Source organism: Bos grunniens, chromosome 6 (genome assembly GCF_055505025.1).
Source record: "Bos grunniens cultivar Pamir isolate PY7600 chromosome 6, Bosgru_T2T1.0, whole genome shotgun sequence".
In the NCBI taxonomy this organism is placed as follows: Eukaryota; Metazoa; Chordata; class Mammalia; order Artiodactyla; family Bovidae; genus Bos; species Bos grunniens.
Genome location: NC_141170.1, coordinates 99,697,499 through 99,708,451, shown reverse-complemented (window position 1 = coordinate 99,708,451; position 10,953 = coordinate 99,697,499). Strand labels below are relative to the sequence as shown.

Here is a 10,953-nt window from a genome sequence, read left to right as displayed (position 1 = left end):
AAGGTGACTTTTTAAAATCAAAATTCAGTATTTTAACTTATATTTAAATATTAGCTATGTAGTAGCTAAATATGTTCATATATGAAGATATTTATAGTATACATACTTTATTTTTATTGAAATATAGTTGCTGTACAATATTATCTTATAGGTGTGCAATATAGTGATTCACAATTTTTAAAGGTTATATTCCATTTACAGTTGTTATAAAAATTGGCTATACTCCCTGTGTTGTATGAGATACCCCTGTAGTTTATTTCATAACTAATACTTTGTACCTCTTACTCCCCTACTTTTGCATTGCCCCTCCCACCTTCCGTCTCCCCACTGGTAACCACTAGTTTGTTCTCTACATCTGTGAGTTTGTTTGAAGAGAGATAAACTTTTGAACAAGCTCCTGACAACTCTTCTCCATGAATATACAAGAGAAGATGAGTAATAGATTAATACTAGGAAAAAGTCTTCCATTTATATTTAAGTAATATCATGCTCAGAAGTTTGCCTCAGATTCTTTAAAATCATTTCTCCCTGAATGCCATCTGGTATCTGCCCCTCACTCCCAACCCTCAAGCCACACATTTCACACTTTCATTCATCCCTTTCACTATTTATGCAGAGAACTCAAACCAAATGTCATTTCCTCTGAGAAACCTCCCCTGATACCAACCTCATCATAGTTCCTGGGGCTTTCCACTCACCAAGTATTTATCACAGTTTTAAACTATTTACTTATCTATCTCTCCAGTAAATAAAAAATATCCTTGAAGACAGGCAAAAACTATGCCTTTTCATCTCTGTATTCCCAACATCTAGCACAGTGTGAAATAAATGTTTGCTGAATGCCTACAAGAAAAAGAATGAATCTTTCCTATAAAATGGTGGATTTCTTAGAAGGAATGGATTTATGTCTTTTTCATCTTAGTAACTTTTTGCTGACTATCTCCCAATGTTTTCTACAGTTGGCTTTTTGTGATAATGGAGGAAAAATAAATTTAAAAGATAGTTTTAGTACTCATTTGATTCAGAAAATAACACTGAGACAGGTAGAGACATTAGTTCACTAAGATCCTTTCCATTCCTAAGACTCAGCAGTGCTATGATACTAGTGAGGTATAATTATACCTGAGAAGTTATACTGACAGCCAACAATGTCTTACTTCAGTCACCCAAGATTTCAGAAGCAACGTACAGATTGTGCCCAGACCTTGTTATTCCCTTTCTAGTTCTCCTTCACAAAATCATATTACCTTATTCCTCATTTCTTTCTCTTCTAATGGGTCTATTTCATACATTGTATTAAGTACTTACTAGAACAACCCTCTTCCAGTAAGCCATAGAATTAATAGTAGTCACACTATTTATGTTTCAAGAACACTACCTCCTCCCCAGTTAAAGAAAAACGAGTCACCTTAGAAAATAAGACCTGCAAAGATGTAAACAGCATTGATTTGGTCCAGATGGTAATGTTTGGCAGTTGCCTAAAGATTCACATGACCAGAGCTTCAGGACAAATCAATTCCACCACACCTTTGCTTGGAGACGGGCTGAAAACAAAAACAGGGTCAATTCCCAATCTCACTGCAGTTTCTTTGATGTAGAGTCTCCTTCATTAGGGACATAGTTCTGGCACCAGAGATCAAAACAACTGGTCTTTATTATCTTTTGCTTGCTCCCTCTGATGCTGCTTGCGCCAAGAAAAGGAGGTGAATGATTTCCAACTTGGGTTCGGCCCTCCTGAGAACTTTGCGGTTTCATGAGTCTGAAAACAGTACAGTCATCCCAAGACTACTTTGTCCTGTAGTGTTCATAGGGTCCCCTGTTCCCAAAGCAGACCTCTAAAAGCCATTTCTTCCAGTTCAACCAGCAGCCAAAAGTCAGCCTTGATAAATACGATTTTAATAAGTGCTAGAAAATCAGGAAATTGCCGGCCCTTGGCTCTTGTGATTTTTATCATACCGAGTTCCCTACAGAGAGCTGAAGAAGAGCCAGTAATGTGTTGTCCTTCCTATCAGAGTCCTGCTAAAAAAAAAAAGTTTGCGTTAAAGAGATATTTTCCTGTCAGGTACTACTGTATTTCAAATGTATTCCCTTCTAGGAGAAAAAAGATGAAATTAATTTGAAAACAAAGAGAAGAGTCTGTAGCAACACTGGCAGAAGACAGAGTTTATAAGTCGGCCCAAGAGTACTCCAAATCTACCATAAGGGAAACATCTGACAAAGAAAAATGTGTGCTGGCAACTTGTTTGATTGTAATTTCAATGAAAAATTGAAACCATACTTCCATGGGATTAAGCTTCCCTCATTCACCAGAAGGAGGTTCCTGTTAACAAATACAGTCCATGTTAGCATCCCCCACACTTCTCCTTTCAGGCTGCTTGCCCGTAAGTATACATCGTGAGCTGGAGATGGAAGAAATTTCCTCAATGTGCTCAGAGGTGGTAGAGTTGGGTTTTTATACGCTGAGGACTAAAGTGGCTGCAATGGTGGCAAAATGTAGACATATGCCTTGCAGATGCAGTATTAATTAAGGGAGTAAATAAGGCCAAAGTGCTTCCCTTCCAGAGAGATAATAAGACTCTCTAGATAGTATACAGAAGAGGCCCATAGTTCACCTATTATAGTGTAACAATGCTGAATAGAGGAAGATTCTTTATTTTTCCCATGGGTATGTATTTTCATTGTTGTCATACACAGGAGAGTGGTATAAGGAAAATGGTCATGTTCACGATTTGCAAAAGAATAAATGTTTGGGAAGGGAAAACAATGCACTGGAACCCAAGGGTCCTTCACAGTATGTGTCTACGAAGAATCTCAGAGCTGTTTACAGTATGTAAATAACCCAAGGAGTTAGTCAAAGCCGTGATAATTAATGTGTTTAAAGAGTAATGAACTCAAGAACGGTATATGGAAAATACAGCTGAGAGTTGAGCAAAGGCAAAGGCTGGAAGAAGAAATTATTTTGTCTGCATTTTTACTTACTTATTTTAAATAAGACTGCTGCTTGTCTCGCATTATGGTCCCTACTTACTTCTTCCACAGTCCTCTGACCATCCACAGAAACACACAGATATTCACCTGGAAAAAAAAAAAAATCAATCCTGGGGACAGAGAAAGGATTCTCTACTCCAGTGAAGCTATTTCACTATACAAAGGATTGAATTACTTGGGAGTGTTTGTAAGAGAAATACACATCTGGTGGGAAGAAGGAGAATGCATCTGAAGGTTAATCCCTTATGAAAGGGTCTCAGCCAAAGAATCTTCTATAGAGTGTGTGATGAAATACACTTTCCCCAGGTAGCCCTAATTATGTAGAAAAATGTCCAGTGTTGCCCTGCCATGTCTACATTTTGTGTAAGTTCCCAAAGGCAGGAGTTATGTCTTTTAAACATTGACTCTACTATCTGGCATATGAGATTGATGCTCAATTAGTAGAGTCAAATAAAATACCCTTTATAGAAACTCTGCTTTTATACAATTCAAGATAAAGTATGTTAAAATCAGAAGCCAAGAATTTTTTCATTACAAAAATCAACAAGAGCTGCTATAACCAAGGAAAAAGCAGCTAGGTTTTCAGATACGATTAACTCCAGTCACACCAATAACAGCCCAAGCCTAATTTGTTTTATATATTTTGTGATGTGCATATGCTCAGTTGTATCCAACTCTTTGCGACTCCATGGACTGTAGCCCGCCAGGCTCCTCGGTCCACGGGATTTCCCAGGCAAGTATACTGGAGTAGGTTGCCATTTCCTATTCCGGGCAATCTTCCCAACCTAGGATCAAACCTACCTCTCCTGTATCTCTCGCATCGGCAGATAGATTCCTTTACCACTGCACCACCTTGGAAGCCACTATACACTCCTTCCATTACTTTAATGGTCAGCCTAAAACCTGAAATTATCCTAAGGCTAAACTGCTATGAGTGTGCAGCCAGGAGGAATCACTCCAGTAATTCCAACACCTTTCTGCCTGCAAAGCAAGAAATGATGTACTACTTACTTCAGAATGTACACAAGTAAAAATCACATGGGGCACTGAAGATACTGTACATTTCTGACTATATGTGTGGATCTCAACAAACTGTGGAAAATTCCTAATGAGATGGTACCAGACCACCTAACCTGTTTTCTGAGAAACCTGTATTCAGGCCAAGAAGCAACAGTTAGAACTGAACATGGAACAAAAGACTGGCTCAAAATTGGGGAAGGAGTACAACAGGCGGTATAGTATATTTGTCACTCTACTTTTTTAACTTATATTCAGAGTGTATCATGTGAAATGCCAGGCTGGATGAATTGAAAGCTGGAATCAAACTTGCTGGGAGGAACAACAACCTCAGATATGCAAATCATACCATTCTAATGGCAGAAAGTGGAGAGCCTCTTGATAAGGAGAGTGAAAAGGCTGGTTTAAAACTCAACATTAAAAGAAATAAAACTAAGATCATGGCATCAGGTCCCATCACTTCATGACAAGTGAAGGGAGAAAAGTGGAAACAATGACAGATTTTGGGCTCCAAAATCACTAAGGACAGTGACTGCAGTCATGAAATTAAAAGATGCTTGCTCCTTGGACAGAAAGTTATGACAAACCTAGACAGCAGATTAAAAATCAGAGATATCACTTTGCTGACAAAAGTCCATATAGTCAAAGCTATGGTTTTTCCAGTAGTCATGTACGGATGCAAGAGTTGGACCATAAAAAGGCTGAGTGCCAAAGAATTGATGCTTTCAAACTGTAATGCTGGAGAAGACTCTTCAGAGTCCCTTGCACTGCAAGAATATCAATCAGTCCTAAAGGAAATCAACCCTGAATACTCATTGGAAGGACTGATGCTGAAGCTGAAGCTCCAATATTTTGGCCACCCAATGTGAAGAGCCAACTCATTGGAAAAGATCCTGATGCTGGGAGAGATTGAAGGCAAAAGGAGAAGAAGGTGGCAGAGGATGAGATGGTTAGATAGCATCACGGACTCAATGGACACTTATTTGAGCAAATTCCAGGAGATAATGAAGGACAGGGAAGCCTGGTGTGCTACAGTCCATGAGGTTGCAAAGAGTTGGATACAACTGAGTGACTGAACACCACCACCACCAGATTTTGTTTAGAAACTGTTCTTTAAAGAGTTGTTCTTCCGTGTCCTGGGTCCCAGAAGGCAGGCCACATGTCTTGGTAGGAGGAAGTTTATATTATAAATGGCCTGAGGAGAATCTCTTTCCTCTGTGAATAGCTAGTATAGCTCTACCAGATCATGATGTTGCTTGCAGGTAAAAGGATGAATGAAAACTCTGTTGTCCTGGATAGTAGAAACAGAAAGAAAAGAGTTGTTTTCCAAAGTTCTGTCTTTCCAATATACCAAAAGGCAACTGAAGAAATGAAAATCACCAGAAACACAGGACACACAATCACAAAGATCAACTAGAAACAAAAGCACTTGTTGGATGGCAAAGATTTGAGAAAACAGCAATAACTAAAAGATAGCACAGTACAGATGATAGCTGTAGACAGAGGACTACTACGATATTTTAAAACTGTAATCCTTAAGTATGCATTGTTCTTGATCTGTGAAACAGTGCTCTCATTGTGTTCAGTACTTTCTGAACTGCTTTAATATTGAATAAGGTCTAAAGTTGTGGAGGTAAGGAGAAATATGACCTTTTTCCTATTTAAGGATCATATATAAATAGACACCAAGTGTTACAAATAAAATAACAATCAAATAACCTGAAAGTCAACATGAATAAAATTCAATAAAGATCTTTGTTCTTAACAGATTTTAGTTTAGTATTCAATAATCTTTCTCCACAGGTGAATAGCTCTAAATTATAACAAGGAATTTTAGTTGAGCAGGGTTGTTAAGCAGTAGAATGATTGACACAAATAAGGCACACAATCTTTTTGTTTTGTTTTGAGATCTTAAATGAATTCTTATCTCCTGGGATGGTTTACCAAAGCAATCCAACTGAATGACAAAGATACATTATTTTCAAATTTATCTTTTGATCTCAGTTTACGATTTCATAAATACAATTTTCATAGAAAGATATCTTTCCAAGCCCTGTATAATTTTACAAACAGGTCTTTTCCTTCTGAAGAGAACTCAGGAAGCATTAGATGGGTGCTTAGGGATCAAGCATTTAAGAAACAATATGCTGAACTATATAATTTTAAATAGTTTTAATATCTTGACTGCATGAGAAGATTTAAGTCTTACCTTATTTCTTCCTACCTGTAGGTCTTGAGACAAGTCTCTTGATCTTTCTGAAACATATTCCTTATTTTTAGTATGTGTATAATCATACCTGTTTCAAAGGTTATGAGCTTAAATGGAATAATGCATTATAAATGAAGTTTACTTTGTTTGGTATATGAACAAAAGATATGGCTTTTAAAATATAGAATATTCATATGTTTTAATATGCACCCTTTTAGAATCACTTAACATAATAATCTCTGAAGTATTTATCACCAAGAGAGACAATATTTTGTGAGGAATCTTTAATTTTTATCAGTAAATTAAAATTTTCACTTTCTAATATAGTGGCACTCAGTTTCTTCTGAAACTTTTTTTTTGCATATTAAGTTTATTGGATTGAAATTGTCATTCTTAAGACTAGCCAAAAATGACCCTGATAAGCATTATCTTGGCTTGTGCTAACACAGGGAGCAATTGTAAAGGGAATCCTTGGTTTTCCTTATTCACTTTGCAAGTTATTGCCCAAAATAGAGATGCTCAAAGAGCTGTTTTGTAATATCTCTGTCCTTCAAATATGTCAAAAGGCCATATGATGTAGCCGCAGGGAAAAAATAAGACATATGGGGAGCTGTAAACAGAACAGCAGCTTAAATGCTCAGGTGACCTGAACTACAGACAGATCACACAGGGATTTGCCAAACAAGAATGAAGTTCTTATGACAAACACAGCTGAGAAATGAGTTGATCTGATGAACTTTTACATGGTTCATAGTCAGAATATAATGAAATACAAGGAGACCTGAGAGATTCATTGAGATCCTATTAAACTTTTATCACTCTTTAGTCTCCAGAGAATCTAGTTATTCAAAAAATGTGACATATAATCTGGTTCATTCAACCTTTCAGCGCTACTTCCACTTCCAGGAGGAACATCGCTCCTTGGCGCATTTTGCTGGTGGCAATATTTGATGAAATATTCTATTTGAGAGTGATGTGTGGGGGTGGGGAACTAATTCTCCTCAAATAACCTACCACTGCTATGAAATCTTGGCTTTGTAGTCTATGTCGCTGAATTTTACAGAGAAGGATTTTTTTTTTTTTTTTCTTTTTACATTGGGAGAAAATCCAAAATAAAGAGACTTGGGAAACAGGACTCACTTCACTCTGCAGGGACAACAAAGGAGCTTCATATGTGCTGAGAGTGTACTTTCTTAAGTAGTTACATATGGTTTGCATCTGTGCATCTCTTAAGCACCTTATATCGTTAGCATTTCTTTGTTTAGTGAAATTTCCATTAGCTTTAATTATATAATAAAAACATCTTTCCAAAATGGCACCCTTTTGAGTTGTGAGCCTTGTATCCTTTGCTAGGGTAAATCATTTTGTGGCTGTTTCAAATAATAGGAATCTCCTGAGAAAAGTGCTAATAATTTGAACCCATTCATTTCAGTCAATAGATGTTTATTAGGCTAAATGCTGGATACTTCTTCTCAGTTCTTCCTCTAATTCTCACCATTTATTAAATGTGCACTCTATACACTGATGTTTCTTTGACTATTAATTGGAAATTTTCAAAAAGACCATCATTTATTACCCTACATGCAAATAAATTGGGATGAAGACTATGAATCCCAGGTTCTAGTTTGCACGGTCTTAAACAAGTCCCTTGACCTCTGTGGTCTTGTGTGTTCTCCTGAGTGAATTAGAAAATTACTAAGGTCCTTCTCATTCTAGGACTTGTGGGTTCTCCATGGAATAGTTCACTATCAAAATGTGATCTGAGGGACTTCCTTGGTGATCCAGTGACTGAGAACTTGCCTGTCAATGCAGGGGACATGGGTTCAATACCTGGTCTGGGAAGATCCCACATGTCACTGGACAGCTAAGCCCAAGCACTGCAGCTGCGAGCCTACGTGTCACAAGTACTCAAGCCCACACACCTAGAGCCCGTGCTCCACGACAAGAGAAGCCATTGCAGTGGGAAGCCTTCACACCACAACTAGAGAGCGGCCCCTGCTCATCCATCACAACTAGAAAAAGCCTGTGCAGTCATGAAGACCCAGCCCAGCTAAAAGTAAATAAAAACAAATTTTAAGTCTTGGTGATGGATGTGTCTAAAAACAATAAAAATTATAATCTGAAATTTCTGTCTCCAAAGGCAATATGCTCCTGACAGTTCCTACACAATATTCTGTCTTCAGCATCCACTGACTGAGAGGAGGCACAGATCACTTGGGGTGAACACTATAGCCATCGACTCAGAAATATTTTTATCAAACACAATGATAACTACTTCCTCCACATTCAATGTCAAACTCAATCTCTAACCTAAAGGTTAACTGTGCTATGGTCTAATTGTCAGCTGCACACAGTCTGTCTGGTCAAACCTCTGATGACTGGCTCTGGCTGTCAGGCGAGAAGCCGGTTAGAAAATATTTGGATCCTGGACACTGACTCTGGGGCTTTCTGATCCAGAGGGAGGTATCAAATATTATGTGGATCAGGCACTAAGGCCCTTCTCAGCATAGTCAGGTTTCCGCTGTAATTGCAATGCTATAAACTGGATAGTAGCTGCCTCAGTGTGATGTGTCTCAGTCTAGAATGGTCTGAATGGTCCAGTGGGAGCAAACTTTTAAGGCCCTCCCAAACGTAGAGCTCGCAGCAGCCTCCAACCCCACCCAGGCTGCACACAGCTGCTTGCAGCCTGCCTAACCTGTGCTGAACATTCCCTGACATATTTAAGTCAGCTGCCCTTGTATTTGTGGGGCCAGAGGGAAAAGGAGAAGAGGACAGAAAGTGAGAGAGAAGGAAACAGGGGTCTTTATGTCCTATATCCTCAAGGAGTTATCATCTGAATAAGTTTGAAAATTCTTTCATTGTACTGAGTCACTGTGTTTCTCCAGATGAGAGAGATGAACCTCAATATGTTTGACAACAATGTCTGAAGCATTTCTGAAATCAGGTCTGTTAATTTGATTAAACACCCAGAGAGCAGATTAATCAGTCTTCTTTCTGCCTTTCACAACTCCTTCACAAGCCCTACATCCCAGGACCCGTTTCCATTCCTCAGCCTCCCCCTCCACAAGCCCTCATCTCTCATTTCCCTCCTAACTCACAGTATACATGTCCTTCTCTGAGTCTCTCAATGGTTCCCTGTGTGCGTCTATGTGTGCCACTTTCTGTATGTCTTTGTCTCTTTCTGACTTAACTTCAGTCTCTCTTGGCCTATGACTATGTGAGTTCCTCTTTCTGTGTTTCTGTTTCTCCCTTCTTGCCTCTTCCCCAAATCGCTCCTGATCAAGTAGAAAATAAAACAAATGTAATGTTTCTAAATACACATCTGCCACTGATATAACTGCCAATTCTTCTCTTAAAAGTTAGTGTCAATATAAATGCATATTGAGAAAGAAAATATAGAATTGCTCTCTTCTAGGTATTTCTCATAAAAAGGGGGTTGGGGAAGACCTGGAAATTCTCTTCTCAGGCTTGAGAATGAGGAGTCAGGAGGGCTCAGATGATGGCTACCAAGGATCCCAAATTAGGCCTCAGCATCTGCACTCCCTAGCGGTGACACTCAGCCCTGGGGTGATGGTATGTGGTATAGCTGCAGCCCATTCACCTTGCGGGGCCCTCGCTGTCTCCAGGGGCTGGTGCTCATCTCTGCTCTGGAACCCTTCCGGGAGGTGTTTTTTTTTTTTTTAAGGTAGCAAAACAGATTTGTAGAGCACAGGCCTTTCTTTCCTTTTCTTTATAATATGAAATGGAGATGACACTAATCTGCCTTAGGAGAGTTTTAAGGTTCTTGGGACAATGAAATGATAATGTGTAGTGTACGGGGAATTGATTTTTGTTTGGTTTGGTTTTCTGATTTATTAATTCTGAAGAGCAGTGGTCTCAACTGAGGCAGTTTTGACTCCAAGGGGGACATTTGGCAATGTCTGGAGACAATTTTGGCTGTCACAACAGCAGGGACATTACCAGAATTGACAGGGTAGAAGCCAAGGATGCTGCTAAATGTCCTGTGGTGCACAGAGCATTTCACCACACCAGAGAATCATCCAGTCCAAAACAATGCCAATGGTGCAGAGGCTGAGAAACCCTGATTCAGAATGATAAACTTTTTAGAATGGTCTTATTTCTCTTATTATTGTATCATCATTTTACTTCCATTATTTTATTATTTTTAACACGCCTTTTCTATAAATGTATTTTACACATTTTGTCACCCTGGCACATCTATGATGGTACTCCATGCCTTAAGCTAAGGGAAGTTGGCCACCTTCTGCTTTTTGGCCATCCAGCGCCTAATATCTGTTCCTTTGATGAACCCCTGGGCAATTAATATAACATGCTATATTAAGTATGGGCTTTCCTGGTGGCTCAGTGGTAAAGAACCTCCCTGCCAGTGCAGGAAATGCGGGTTTGATCCCTGGGTCAGGAAAATCGCTGGAGGAGGGCATGGCAACCTACTCCAGTATTCTTGCCTGGGAAATCCCACGGACAGAAGAGCCTGCTGGGCTACAGTCCATGCGGCTGCAAAGAGTTGGACATGACTTAGCAACTAAGTAACAAAAGCAACAAAATATTTAGTTATACAAAGATTCACAAGTCCAAATGACAAATATAGTAATTATAAGTCCAGTGACACCATAGCTCAATTTATTCACTCAACCATTTGAAAAATGATAATTAATTTAGGTGAGACATCATGATAAGTGCTGGGAAACAGATTAAAATAAACCCAGATATGATCTCTA

At 38.9% G+C, this 10,953-nt stretch overlaps 1 long non-coding RNA gene across 1 annotated transcript in view; it reads right to left on the bottom strand.

Annotated features, from left to right (window-relative positions):
* Positions 1-1,874: 1,874 nt before the first annotated feature.
* The window catches only part of LOC147371089 (uncharacterized), a 71,317-nt gene continuing 62,238 nt past the window's right edge, over positions 1,875-10,953 (bottom strand). Inside the window, exon 2 of the long non-coding RNA XR_015165803.1 lies at positions 1,875-3,075. This is a non-coding gene — a long non-coding RNA (uncharacterized LOC147371089). The remainder of the gene's footprint in view (positions 3,076-10,953) is intronic.